Raw genomic sequence first — 12,787 nt, forward strand, 5'->3', positions numbered from 1 at the left:
AATAATATAGTTGGCTAAGAAGCCCATGACTTTCGTGAATTAACTTGTACTTGTCTTGAAATCATGATTTTCACGAAAGGACTTGTAAACATATTTTCATGAAATAACTTGTAAACTTGATCATGAGAAATACCATAATGCATAATCATTTGTTTGTAGTTGACTTGAAAACATGTTTATAACTTGCAAAATAACTCATGCAGTTTCATATGAACATAATGAGAACACATGAGAAAGAATTCATGATTCATGGATTAAGCTAGGATTCCTAATGTCCGAAATGGAAAGTTAGGAACACAATCACGAACAAGTATACGGAATTCATATACATACATACATAATTACGGGCTACCAATATGTTGGGTTTAATGCCCTAGGATTTGTACTTCATAGATATTACTAAACGAATCATGGGGAAGAACATAGAAGTTCCCACATGTGGATGGAAGTTCTACATACCTTAACCTTCCGCTTTTGAGCGTATCACAATGTCCTTCACCCCCTTCAACTTCAATCTATAGCATACAAGTCATAAGGATTCTATATTAGCAACAATATCCATGTTTTGTTCATCTAAGCATTTTATCAAACACTTAGTGGGCATGAAGCTCTATAACCTTCATTAATGGTGTTTTCTTCACCAAATCCCCATTCTTTTACTTCTAGTCATTTCTACAATCCCATTTAGATGCAATTAACATCATTCTTCATAATCCATATGAATACAACAATCCCAAATCAACAATCCAACAATTCTAACATAGTTCATATAATTATCTTCAACAAACCCAACTATCATTCTCCCAAGAATTCATAAATTCACAACTACAAGTGATTTGGGAGTAGAAATATTACCTTTTGGGTAGTCACCACGAAATCAACACTCCCGAGTCCGATCTTTAGCTTAAAATGACGACCACAACTTGTACTACAAATTATCCTTCACGAGCTTTAGGATTTGGGGCCTTAAAATTGGTTGATTTCCTCCTTCTTCTCTCTAGATTCCCTTCTCTCTCACTTCCTCTCTCAAAAATTCTGAATTTTGGAGAAAAAGTGGGCTGCTAGGGTTTGTTTTTCTTTATATACCAAGGGAAAAATGGGTTGACCCAACTTGAAAACGGGTCGGGACTGTTCTGTCTTAAAACGTCCATACCTCCCAATCTCGACGTCGCCTGTGAACCCACAACCTATGGTTGGAAAGATATTTCAATAATCTACAACTTTCATTCTTTGAGTTTTCCCAAATTCTCAACTTACGATGGGGTTATGGCCTCCCGAAGTCAGTTGACCCGAATCTCAACTGCGGACCAAAACACGCCCACGTTACGGTACCGTAACACAGGGTACGGACCGTAACGTCTCGTCGTATCCTGATGAAAATTTCCAGAAACTTTCTGGAAATTTTCCCTGTGTTACGGTCCGATGTTACGGTCCGTAACACAAGGTACGGTCCGTAACACGAAGGGACGGACCGTATCTTGATGAAAATTTCCAGTGAGGTTCTGGAAATTTCGTCTGTGTTACGGTACACTGTTACGGTCCGTAACACGAGTTACGGTCCGTAACTCGTCACCGTAACGCAAGCAATTTTCCAGCGAACAGGCTTCAGTCAAATGGGTATAACTCTTTGCACATATATCCATTTAATCCCCATAATATACTGTTGGAAAGCTTGTTAATAGGGCTACAACTTTCACCAAGGAAGTTCTTCCAGATTCACAACGGATCAAGGAGTTATCGCTGCCCGAAATAGGCCTGTCAACCCACTAGAAGTTTAATGATATGAGCTTAAACTTAGTTCCAAGATGCGGGGTGTTACAAATAAATCCCTCTATGGGGTGAGCTTATCATCATAACATCATCTCTGCCCAACTGATCAGTGGTAATGCACAGCTACGTGCCTACCCGGCCGCCTACAACACGGCTCGGTAAAGAAAGAAACATGTCTAGGTGCACATATAAGTGCCAACCCGGCTGACTATAGCGCGACTCGGTAATGAAAATAAATACATATATATATATATATATATATATATATATATATATATATATATATATAAGTGCAATGAAAGACTGACCTCAGAAAAAATATCATGGAAAGAGTCGGGGTGACCTATCGTCGTTATCTTTCGAATATCATTATTGTCGCTACGTTTATCATTATTTGATCATTAGGCCAAAGAAGTAAAAGTACAAGGAATCATCTTGTTATGAATTATTCACGAAGCCAAAGTTCGCCAAACTTTTAAGAAATATGATTGACACAACTTTTATCGGAAAGAGTGTGCCAACGAGAGGTTCGTTGCCTTGGAGCAATAGCCAAGAAGATAAGGATTAACTCAATTAAAGGAAGTACAATCAACTCAACTTTGATGTGAAGAGTACCATAACTAATATCATTCTTCATTCGATAAACAAGAGGGATACGAAATGTGAAAGGTACTTCAATAGAAGCTATTCATGAGAAAAGGGTAAGCTTAACCATTTTGGGACATAATCGACGCAAGTTGAACGGAAAGTCTTTTATTCGACAGCCAAAAGGAGATGTGGACCATAATTTGGTACAAGTCATAGATGAGTATGCGTCAGCTCAATTATCGTGGAACGCGATTGATCCAAGTTAGCGGAACAACTTTTCAATGAAAGGTCATTTGAATTCTAGTCATGCCACAAAGAGAATAGAAAGCCCTACATACCTCATCGATAGAGTTGTATAAATTTCCCCGAGTCCTCGAACGTCTTGCGAATGATTTCCTACATAATACAGACTATTCAAGATCAAAACCAAGGTCATAGCTTATAGAAATCTTTATTTAGACATTTAATCGAGCAACTCATGGGCGTGAATTTATAGCCCTTTTGTAATTTCCTCGTAAAACGCTACCAAATTCTACTTTTCTACTCCTCCTCGTCAGTAAGATCCAATCCATATCAACACAGATCCAAACAACACGTTAAAACCACATAAAACAGCCGAATTATCAAGCCAAGTCCATAAGAGTTCACAAGAATTGTCAAAACTTATTCTATGGGGTTTTCACCAAATTTCTAGGTTTAATTACTTGTAGAAGTTCAAAGAGATCAAAAGGAAATTAAAATATACCTTAGATGATCAAAATCACTCCAAACTACAAGTTACTTCAAGGTGAAGTTCTTATCCGAGAAGCAAATTAGCGAAGAAATCACATTCCATAATTGCCATGGTTTTCTCCATGTTGAAGTTGTTTGATTTGCTTTTAGGAGTGTTTGTGATTGATGGGAGAAGGTTTGAGAATATTTCTTAGGGTTTGCTGATCCTTTTATGGTGAAGAAAATGAAGGAAATTTCGTCCAAGGTATGTATATATATAGGGGCAAGATGAAGCCACCGACTGTGTTCACTGTTCACGCAGCAGTTTGTGTCCTTGGACGAAAACGCGAATATATCTCTACTCCGATGTTGTATTGACAAACGGTAAATGCGCTGGAAATTAGACTCATTGACCTTTGATTTGGTAGGTGGATCACCCCGTAACTCCAAGTATATTGAGAGAAAAGCTCCGAGACATCTGACCCAAATTTCAGTGAAATTTACAAACTTAACTCGCGACGCCCTTTGTCGACTTTCGTATTATAGCTCGTTTGACTTCCAAACTTAACAAGAGACTATTATACAATTAAAATACTTCATATCATTACTTTCTTAGCATGTGGAGCACTCTTAATCTCACCCAAAAGTACAAGTTATCGTATTCCAACTTGCGGACTTTTGACGAAACTCATGCTTCTTTGATTCATTCACCCTCCAAATGTTCCGCCACTTAGTAATATTATTTATAAACTCTTGTAACCATTTTTATTAATAAAATAAATCCTTTTATCCTCAACATAATTTATTTTTGAACTTACGTCGACTAACTCATGATGCGACTTTAACGTGAGAAAATCCGAGGTGTAACATCCTTCCCCCCTTAAGAACATTCGTCCTTGAATGTTGAGGGATATTCTAACTTTTGGGATTTCTAAAAATTTCGGCAGAGTTTCCTCCATAAATAGGACTATTCAAAACATGTCAAACAGCCTAAACAAATGTCCAAAGGCACACAGGGCCACACAACAGCATAAACAATATTAATTTGGCCCCTCACGACCATATATTTATACAAAAATTATAATAGGTTAGCCATAACTCACTTCAACCGTCCTTTGCTGAAGTCTGCAACATACTAGCCATATCTGTCTCAACAATAAAATCAGATAAGATATATAAAAGTTCAATATATATAATTGGAAAGGAGGTATCTTATCACACAAGTGTCGGCATAAATCTGAGGTCTGAAACAAATGGGGGGGGGGGGGGGGGGGTATCCAGCCTTCACATCTTTCCTTATCTCCTTATGTCGGTTCCTCCACATTATCCTATTGGCAACACATTTTTTCTTTCTTTCTTTTAACTTTGTAGCTTGTAAAAGATGATTTTGAAGATCATGGGTAGTGATGGGGTACTTATGATATTTAGATCTGCAGAACATCATATAAACTACTTTAAATTCCTTAAGCATATTAAACTAATCAACTACTTAGCCAGTCCCACTGCAAGATAAGTTTACCTTTCCCGACGAATCTCAGTAGGCCTTTCATGGGTGGTGATTCCAGTGAAATTCCAAAGTCGGGATGCCGGTTACCCAAATAGACTTCCTTTGAGAAACTTATCCATATCACTAAGATGCCTAAAGGAGACGGGGATGTTAAGTCCTTCACCTTTTTTCATTACTTATTACTATTTGTTGTACCAAATCATAGGTCACGACCCGACTAGGGGCCGTGATGGGTACTCGGGGCTAACCACCGAGCACCACTCATTCCCTTACTTATCATACTCATTAAGCGTTCTTTTATCAGATTCATACGCAAATCATAGAAAAATCATTTTTCGTTTAGAAACATAATTACTTTTATACACATAAGCCCTTCGGCTATCAAAATAATAATACATACACAATAGTAGCATCGTGAGACCATACTACCTACACGTGCGTATCTACGAGCCTCTACTAGAGTACTAGACATATGGACGGGACAAGACTCCGTCGTGCTCAAAATACATATACATATATCTACACAAAAGAATAAACCAAATAGCACCTCCGGAACAATGGAGTGCTCTCAAGTAAGCTAACAGCTCCTACGATTCTGGATCACCTCCCTGTCTACCTGTGGGCATGAACACAGTGTCCAAAGAAAATGGACGTCAATACGAACATTGTACTGAGTATGTAAGACATGAATGAAATGAACATGATGGAAGAATCATAAGCCATAAGAGGAAAATAGAACCTGCATGAGTTTTATAGATGAATACATTTCATACATATATCATATATTTATATAATCATAGTAAATTTATCATCATAACGCGTATATCATCGCATCATCATCATCGTTAACCCGCGTCCGGGTAACCATCATACGCCGCCCACTAGTGGTGATCATGCCCGACCCTCTAGGCACTGTGTAAACATAGCAGCCCGCCTTAACGGTGACATACCCGGCCATTTAGGCACGGTGTAAACATAGCAGCCCGCCTTAGCGGTGACATGCCCGGCCATTTAGGCACGGTGGAATCGTATCGTCACATAATCATTCATAAACTTAACCTTTTCATACTTTGCATACGTATATCATAAACTTCTATTATCGTATATCTCATAGACATACCTTGACTTAGCATCACTATACATTTATCATCAAAACATACATTAGGACTTGAAGGCAACTATGGTTATGTCGAGGTGACATAAGGTCATGAACCCCCGATCATATTATGGAGTAATCATCAACATCATCTCTCACCTTGAAGGAACTAACAATTTAAGGTGAGTGTACACAAAGAAAAGCATCAATGAAACCATACTTAGAATTATTGGCTTCATGGACCTCTTACTTTACTTTAGGATTCTTTATACTTAACACATCATCATCATTATCTTGCTCGTCGTATCTCTTTTCTTTACCTCATACATACATGGCTCATTACATTCGTCGACTCGTAGTTCCTTTGTTTAGGAGGATTATGGAAATCTAGATGATTCGTGTCATAAGAGTCATGCCATAGAAATAAGGGACCAGCCTTACATACCTCTTTCGTTTAGCAGTTTTATCGCTTTATCGTTCTCCTTTGATGCTCGCGTTTCTACCTTCAAGAGGATTCGCATCAACATTAGTTAATCGATTACAAGAACGCGCTTACTAAAGCTAACGAAAATTGGGCAGCATTTCCTTTATTTATACAACTTTCCCCATATTCTATATCAACTCCCAAACATTCATAATAACATTCACAATATAATAGGCAACAATCATCATTCACCTATATTACCCACATTTCACAATTTCACTCCAATTTCTCCATAATCATGGTCATAGTTCATTATTGCATTTTCTCACATATAATACTTATCCCACGTTCTAAATGTCATTCATAACATACTTACAATCACAACACATCAATATTCAAAATTCACTCCAAACTACTATTCAGCAATGACACTATTCACACATTCATGACCCAATTTCTATATCTTTCTACAATCCAAGTGTTTTAACTTTCAACCCCTTAAACAACATAGAATGATCATAAAACTCACCTTGGATAATGGAAGAATAAGCTTGGAGTGGAAATTCTCTTCTTGCACAAAAACCCTAGTCCACTTCCCTTGGGATTTCTTGACTTAGATGAACTTTGGTAGGTTTCTTACACTTGATTTTGTGGGTTTAATGTAGTTGATCATGGATTTCTCTTGGTTTCTTGTGGATGGAGAGTGGAGAGAATTCTAGAGGTTTCTATGTCCAAAAATGGTAAAATAATGAGTTAGGGTCGAATTCGGTCTATTTATAGTGGTCCAAAAAATTCTGGACCGACACAACATGCTGCAAGCTTTGATAGACGCAAAGCGTGCTTTGCTAGCCGCATGTTGTGTCGCAGACCTCGCAACATCACCAAATTTCACTGTCACACTTGGCTGTGCAACTGCGTGGCCGCAAAGCGCGCTTTGCTGCTCGCATGTTGCGCCACAAAGTGCGCCATAATGTGACATTTTACCAAACTTCCACCGAAACTTAACTCTGATGATCCGACGAGTCTTAAACCTTCCCAAGGCTTTCTAAACATGGTTTGTCTCCATTATATACCCAAGATGGACATATCTATCCCCATGACCTCAAAAAATTTATCCTACTTCCCAAGGCTAGGACAATTAGCATTCGTCGAAACTCAACGTATGAAAATGAGAGGTGTAACATCATAACTCCATCTTCTTACCAAGAGTTACATACTCGGATGGTGGCGTTTAATACAGATGAACTCAAACCACCTATGTTACTTGTAAGTTTAGTATGAGCATATATATCTTCTTGTAAGGGCCTCTAGAATTGTGCATCTTAGTCTGGTAAGATAAAGACTGGAATCCTACGAGATTGAGTCATTTTATTTCTGTTTAATTGGGCAAAATCTTTCAACCATGAGCGTAGTTTGAACAGACCAGAACTAGTTCCACTCACGGTTTTTCAAGGGAATTAAACTCGCGATGGACGTTGCCTAATCTTGAAATAACACACGGTATTATAGCTTACACACTCCAACCCAAACTGAGTGTAATGGTTTCTTTTTCTAACAACCTGTCGGGCTTATTTCTTGGATTTGTTGCACAGTTGTGTGGCTTATTTCATCCCTATCCTCAGCACATAACGGGCTAAAGGTTCAATCCTTGTCGATACTCTTCATATCTTGTTGTCATATCCATTTTCACTTCTAGTTCCTTTCATCTACTAATCCCTTTGGTCCGGTCCGTATCATCTTATTATTAGCAACATTACTTATCTTTTCCTTCGGGACTTAATTGTACTGACGTCCTTAGCTTGAATAATGAATCTATCTTGCAATGGTCATATTGCATTCAGGCCTCCACTTCCCCAGTGCTCTATGTCTTAAATACAACTATGTATCTTCTCAATTTTCTTTTATTTATCTTAGTTATTTGGTCTTTGTCTGAAATTGCTATTTGTTTTCTCGAATCTGAACTTGCTTTGCAATTATCGCTACTCCCTCTACATTAGTCTTCTTTTCGATGACTATCCCATTTTTCATTCATGTATACTTTTCCTGATGTCTCCAAATTACCGGGTACATTAAACTTCCTTGAATAGCTTCCCCCCTTATTGGGAAATCGTCCCTTCAATATTTTCCAAAAACTTTACTTTATTATAACTTCTGTTCCTATCGTCTTATTCTTTAAAAAAAAAATTGTTGTATGTCAACTTACTTTCCTTCACCACATCCCTCGTATCGAAGAAATTCTTGCTTTACCCTTTCGTGTAGAGATAACATCCGTGTCTTTTAACATTTCGTCCTCAGTTAATTATCCTTCATAGTCAACCTCCTACTGCGAGCACTCCCTATATTCATATATATACTGATATATTTTCTCTCGTACCCGTTGGTGACTATTATTCGCTTTACGATAACTTTCACTTCCATTTTTGCTTTTATTCCTTCTTATCAAAATACTCCTTTATCTTAAGCTTTCATGAAAAAAATATTGTCTTGGATTAGTCACACTTTTTCTTATTCCTTTGTTGCTATTCGCTCTCTGTTTACAAGATATCAATGTCTTATCCGTTTTATAGAATCTCTCATGCTTCATTTCTTCTCAAGGTACGTTGTAAATGTTAATTTTTCTTCCATAAAGCTCACTTTCCTTCCGTCGTTTTCTATCCTCATCTCATCAGGCTTCCAAGTCCGCCGATTAGGATTATGTAGCTCGCCACCTTGCTATTTAGATTCTTACCGTAATCATCCTTTTTGTCCAGATTCTTGTCGTTATATTTTATCATATCTAGCCCGTTCCCTTTCTATCTTTCTATTAACCTTAATCCTTTATTTACTCCAGGAATCTTGTTCAAACACCCTTTCGTCACCCATTTCCTCTATGTTTATAATCCCTTCATGTCATGGTTGTTATACCCCATTTTAACCGGAGTCAAAATGGTTTACAACATCCCGGTAATTCCGGGGTTAAGTAAAGTACAGGAGTCGCCACCTAATTATTTATGGTTAATTAGGACACCTAAAGTTCATTAAAGTTATTTTCTAAAGTTAACTCCATTTTAATGCCTACGAAACCAAAATTCTAGGTAAGGGTTCAATTAATCTAAAGGGAATGTATTAAGCATCCTTTAAGATCCATTAACAATGATTAACCGACCGAACTTAATTAATTAGGCTTAAATGTGAGTTGTAAAAATGTAGGCAAGTATAAAATAAACTAGCCTTTAAAGTGTGTGCAATATAATAGTATGAAAATTAAAGTAGATAGTTACAGAAAGTTAGTATTAAATCGATAACTAGGGAAAAACAGTATTTGATCTCTAAAAAATGTAAATATTCAAATGGCATAAAGAAGCCTCCCGGAACGTCTTTGTATTAAAAGAGACATCATTCTTTTTTAAAATCATTTTCTAGAGTTTAAAATATCTTGCACAAGTTCAAATCAATTTGGCATCTTGATTCAAAGTCAACATAAGGTTTATGGCCATATTAATTTTTCAAACAAGTCATCAATTTTTAAAGAAAATGGTTATATCTAATAGAAGACCAAAGCTAAAAGGAGGTTAACAGATAGCAAATAGGATAGTCGAACTTAATGTGGCTAGGTTCACATATCGAAATGTCAAGTCCTATCTCTGTTCAAGAAATGCTAATTTTACCAAGTGAGTAATTCTAGATCAACTGTAGACTTTCCTAAGCACCTGAACCAAAACCAACATCAAAAAGAACATTCACAATACAAAGCAAAACACTTAGTAGCGGAATGTAACAGAATATTCATTATTCCCCTCGCCCTCTTTCGAATTTCCGCTCGGATATAGTTAGGGCGAGAGAAGTAGATGGAAGGAAAATGAGGAGAAGATGTGTGTTCTAGTTCCAGCAGCTACGTCGAGTCTCGGAGTGGACTCTTTGGCTTCGATATTCATGTAAACAAAGAAAAGTAACAGAAGATTAGAGTAACGATATGGTTCTTTTTTTTTTTTTATAAAAAATAAGTAAACGAAGTAAAGTAGCACTATCATTCAATTCACAACCCATAAATTCAAGAAAGCCACTGCAAACATATGCATGAATAAGGACCTTAAAGACATGAACAATTAATCAAATTTTCGCACTAAAATCTACATATGAATAAATAAAGCAACACGCTCAAAACAGGAATTCTTAACAACGAAGCAGTTAATTTTTTCTAACAAAAGTAAACTTAGCCTTCAGGACCAGTAACTATTTTGATTTTTTAAAAAGAAGATAAAACCTGGTTATTTTTCATGCCTTAAGGGTAAAAAAAACATGGGCAGCTAACTACTTGAAAATAACACAAGTCCAAGGTTCCATTCTTTTGAAGATAAAGATTGAAATTTAATTGTTCTTTAGAGTTTTGAAATGTACTTAGCTATGAGGAGGAAAACATGGATAAAGGGATTCCAAACATTACACTATATTTAACTCCCAATCCAAACCCCCTAAACTTGAGGCGTTCTTCTCTATACTTGTTCAAATGAGCAGTCCATTCAAACACGTACAACACATCAATTCTTAGTAAAACAGTGTGCAAAGAAAAAGACGACATGCATAAAAACTAGTTATTCCTTCTTAATTAGGTTAATGGCAAAGAAAGGGACATAGGTAGATCTCAGGGATTTCAAAATAATGAAGCAGTGCTAGAAATAGAGGTTAACATAAAATTAAACTATCCCATCTCCATACTTTGAACATGACTTTATTCTAGCTATTATAACTCAAACAAGCAGTTGTATAACTACAACTATATATATACTACAGTTGAAGGAAAATTCAACTTGTTCATGCTCTTTCCATAACTCAAGCAAAGAACGAAAATGGCAGGGGAACGACTATGATATATACATCCTATGGAGATAAAATGGAACCAGGAACTACAACACAAATCCATGTCCAACACATGAGGAAGAAGAAAAGTAATTACTCCAAATCAAACAGAATTAAACTAAAACTCTACACCAATGGAATAACTAAAAATGAATAAATAGAGATCAGGAGGAAAATCACTTATTTATTCTCTAACAACAACAACAACAACAAAAGAAAAAACTAACTATCGAACATGAAATTGAAAAGCACGCAGAACTGGAAAGAAACAATACTGGGAAAGAGAATCACATATTTAAGATATTTTGATACATATCCCTCCAACTCATGGAGGTAGATAACATAAACAATCTATCTCGAAAGGTAAAGACTTTAACGTCTCAAGTAAAACGTAAAGGCTGACTTCTACATTACATTAAACTATCAAAATCTGCAGCAAATCTTCCTATTATTAAAGAATACCTTAAATACGAATTCTAGTATAAACAATGATGATTAGACTTTAATAAGAATATGGTCTCTATATCAATCAAACAATAACCTTCAGGAGATTCATAACAATAGTAACTAACACCACAGAGTTAGATCACGAATGGTAACTACAAGCCATTGGAACATGATTTTTCTATGCTAACAGAATTTTAACAAAACAATAAGTCAAAATAGCATAAGATTTTACCTCTTATGGGTGCAGCGAACTAGGACGTCGAGGCCTCGAATCTACTCTCTCGTTATGAACAGATCCGAACCTTGAGCCAAATAAGTTCGAATGAAAGTGTTGAGGGTACTAGCGAACTAAAGTTTTCGTATTTCTTGTGGGATAAATAAAGTGAGAAACTGTAAAAAAAAAAATAGAGAGCAAGGATCTGCATCACCAGTAGAGTTCTTCTCCTCCGCGGCTGAGCTCTTGAGATAAATTTATAGGTGAAGTTGAAACTCTAGGGTTTCGTTTGGGCGGGATTTTGAAATTAAAAAGATTCGAGATTGAGTCAACTCATTCTAATCCGAACGTTGAGGTGAAGAGAGAGAAAAAAAACTTGTATGAAAATGGCCATGGCTGAGAAGAGCTTGGACCTTTCCTTGAAATGGAAAAGGGGAAAAAGAAGGACAAAGAGGCGTGGCTGTGTGTGAATTAGGTTTGAGGAAGAGTGGGTTTAATCCGAAAATGGGTTGCTCATCTGATGGGCCGTTTTGGTCAGGTTTGGGCCAATTTGGCCGAATTTCATGGCCTTTTCTTCCTTCAATTTAATTCCCTTTGGGTTCCTTAGTGATTAATACGTAGAAAATAAAGGATTTAATAAAGTATTGACTTATAATTAATTTAACGAGTACAAATCTGAAAATGAAATGATGATGAATCATTAAAAATTGTGATAAAGTAATGCTAGTAATGTTGATAGTAAAATAGTGAAGATGAAAGTAATAAGAAGGATAACAATATTAATAGTAGTAGTAAAAAAAATAGTGTTGAAAATAAAGTATTTAGCTCGTTAATAAATTTAGAAGCCCAAGGGAATAAATTGGAATAAAGGAGGGACAAAATTGGGTGTCAACAATGGTCTCCTTCGTATTCCTATTAATTAATGATTTTTTTATAGCATCTCCTCCTGCCAGTCCTTTTTCTTTTCCTTACCACTCCTACTAAAGACATCCTCTACAAATTTCACATGCGCATTAGCACAGGTCTCCAAGTATAACTGAAGTGATCGTCATACAAGCCCCCAAATTAAAACACCGACCTTTACTCTCTGTCAAGGTCTGCGACGCCATCTGCGGCTCCGCACATTCTGCCTGCGTCTCGCAGGTGGTGTCCTGGTGGTCGCAGGTTGTGTCAGCCTGCGCTGCGATACGGAAC

The 12,787-nt window shown here is 36.7% G+C and overlaps 1 long non-coding RNA gene across 1 annotated transcript; it reads right to left on the minus strand.

The window, feature by feature from the left end:
* Positions 1 to 9,667: 9,667 nt before the first annotated feature.
* Positions 9,668 to 12,063, minus strand: LOC132602111 (uncharacterized). The gene is made up of 2 exons (XR_009567603.1): positions 11,612 to 12,063; positions 9,668 to 9,997 (listed from the first exon to the last, which is right to left on the minus strand). It is a non-coding gene; the product is annotated as an uncharacterized LOC132602111 (long non-coding RNA).
* Positions 12,064 to 12,787: the final 724 nt, after the last annotated feature.

The sequence above is a fragment of the Lycium barbarum genome, chromosome 7 (assembly GCF_019175385.1).
Source record: "Lycium barbarum isolate Lr01 chromosome 7, ASM1917538v2, whole genome shotgun sequence".
NCBI lineage: Eukaryota > Viridiplantae > Streptophyta > Magnoliopsida > Solanales > Solanaceae > Lycium > Lycium barbarum.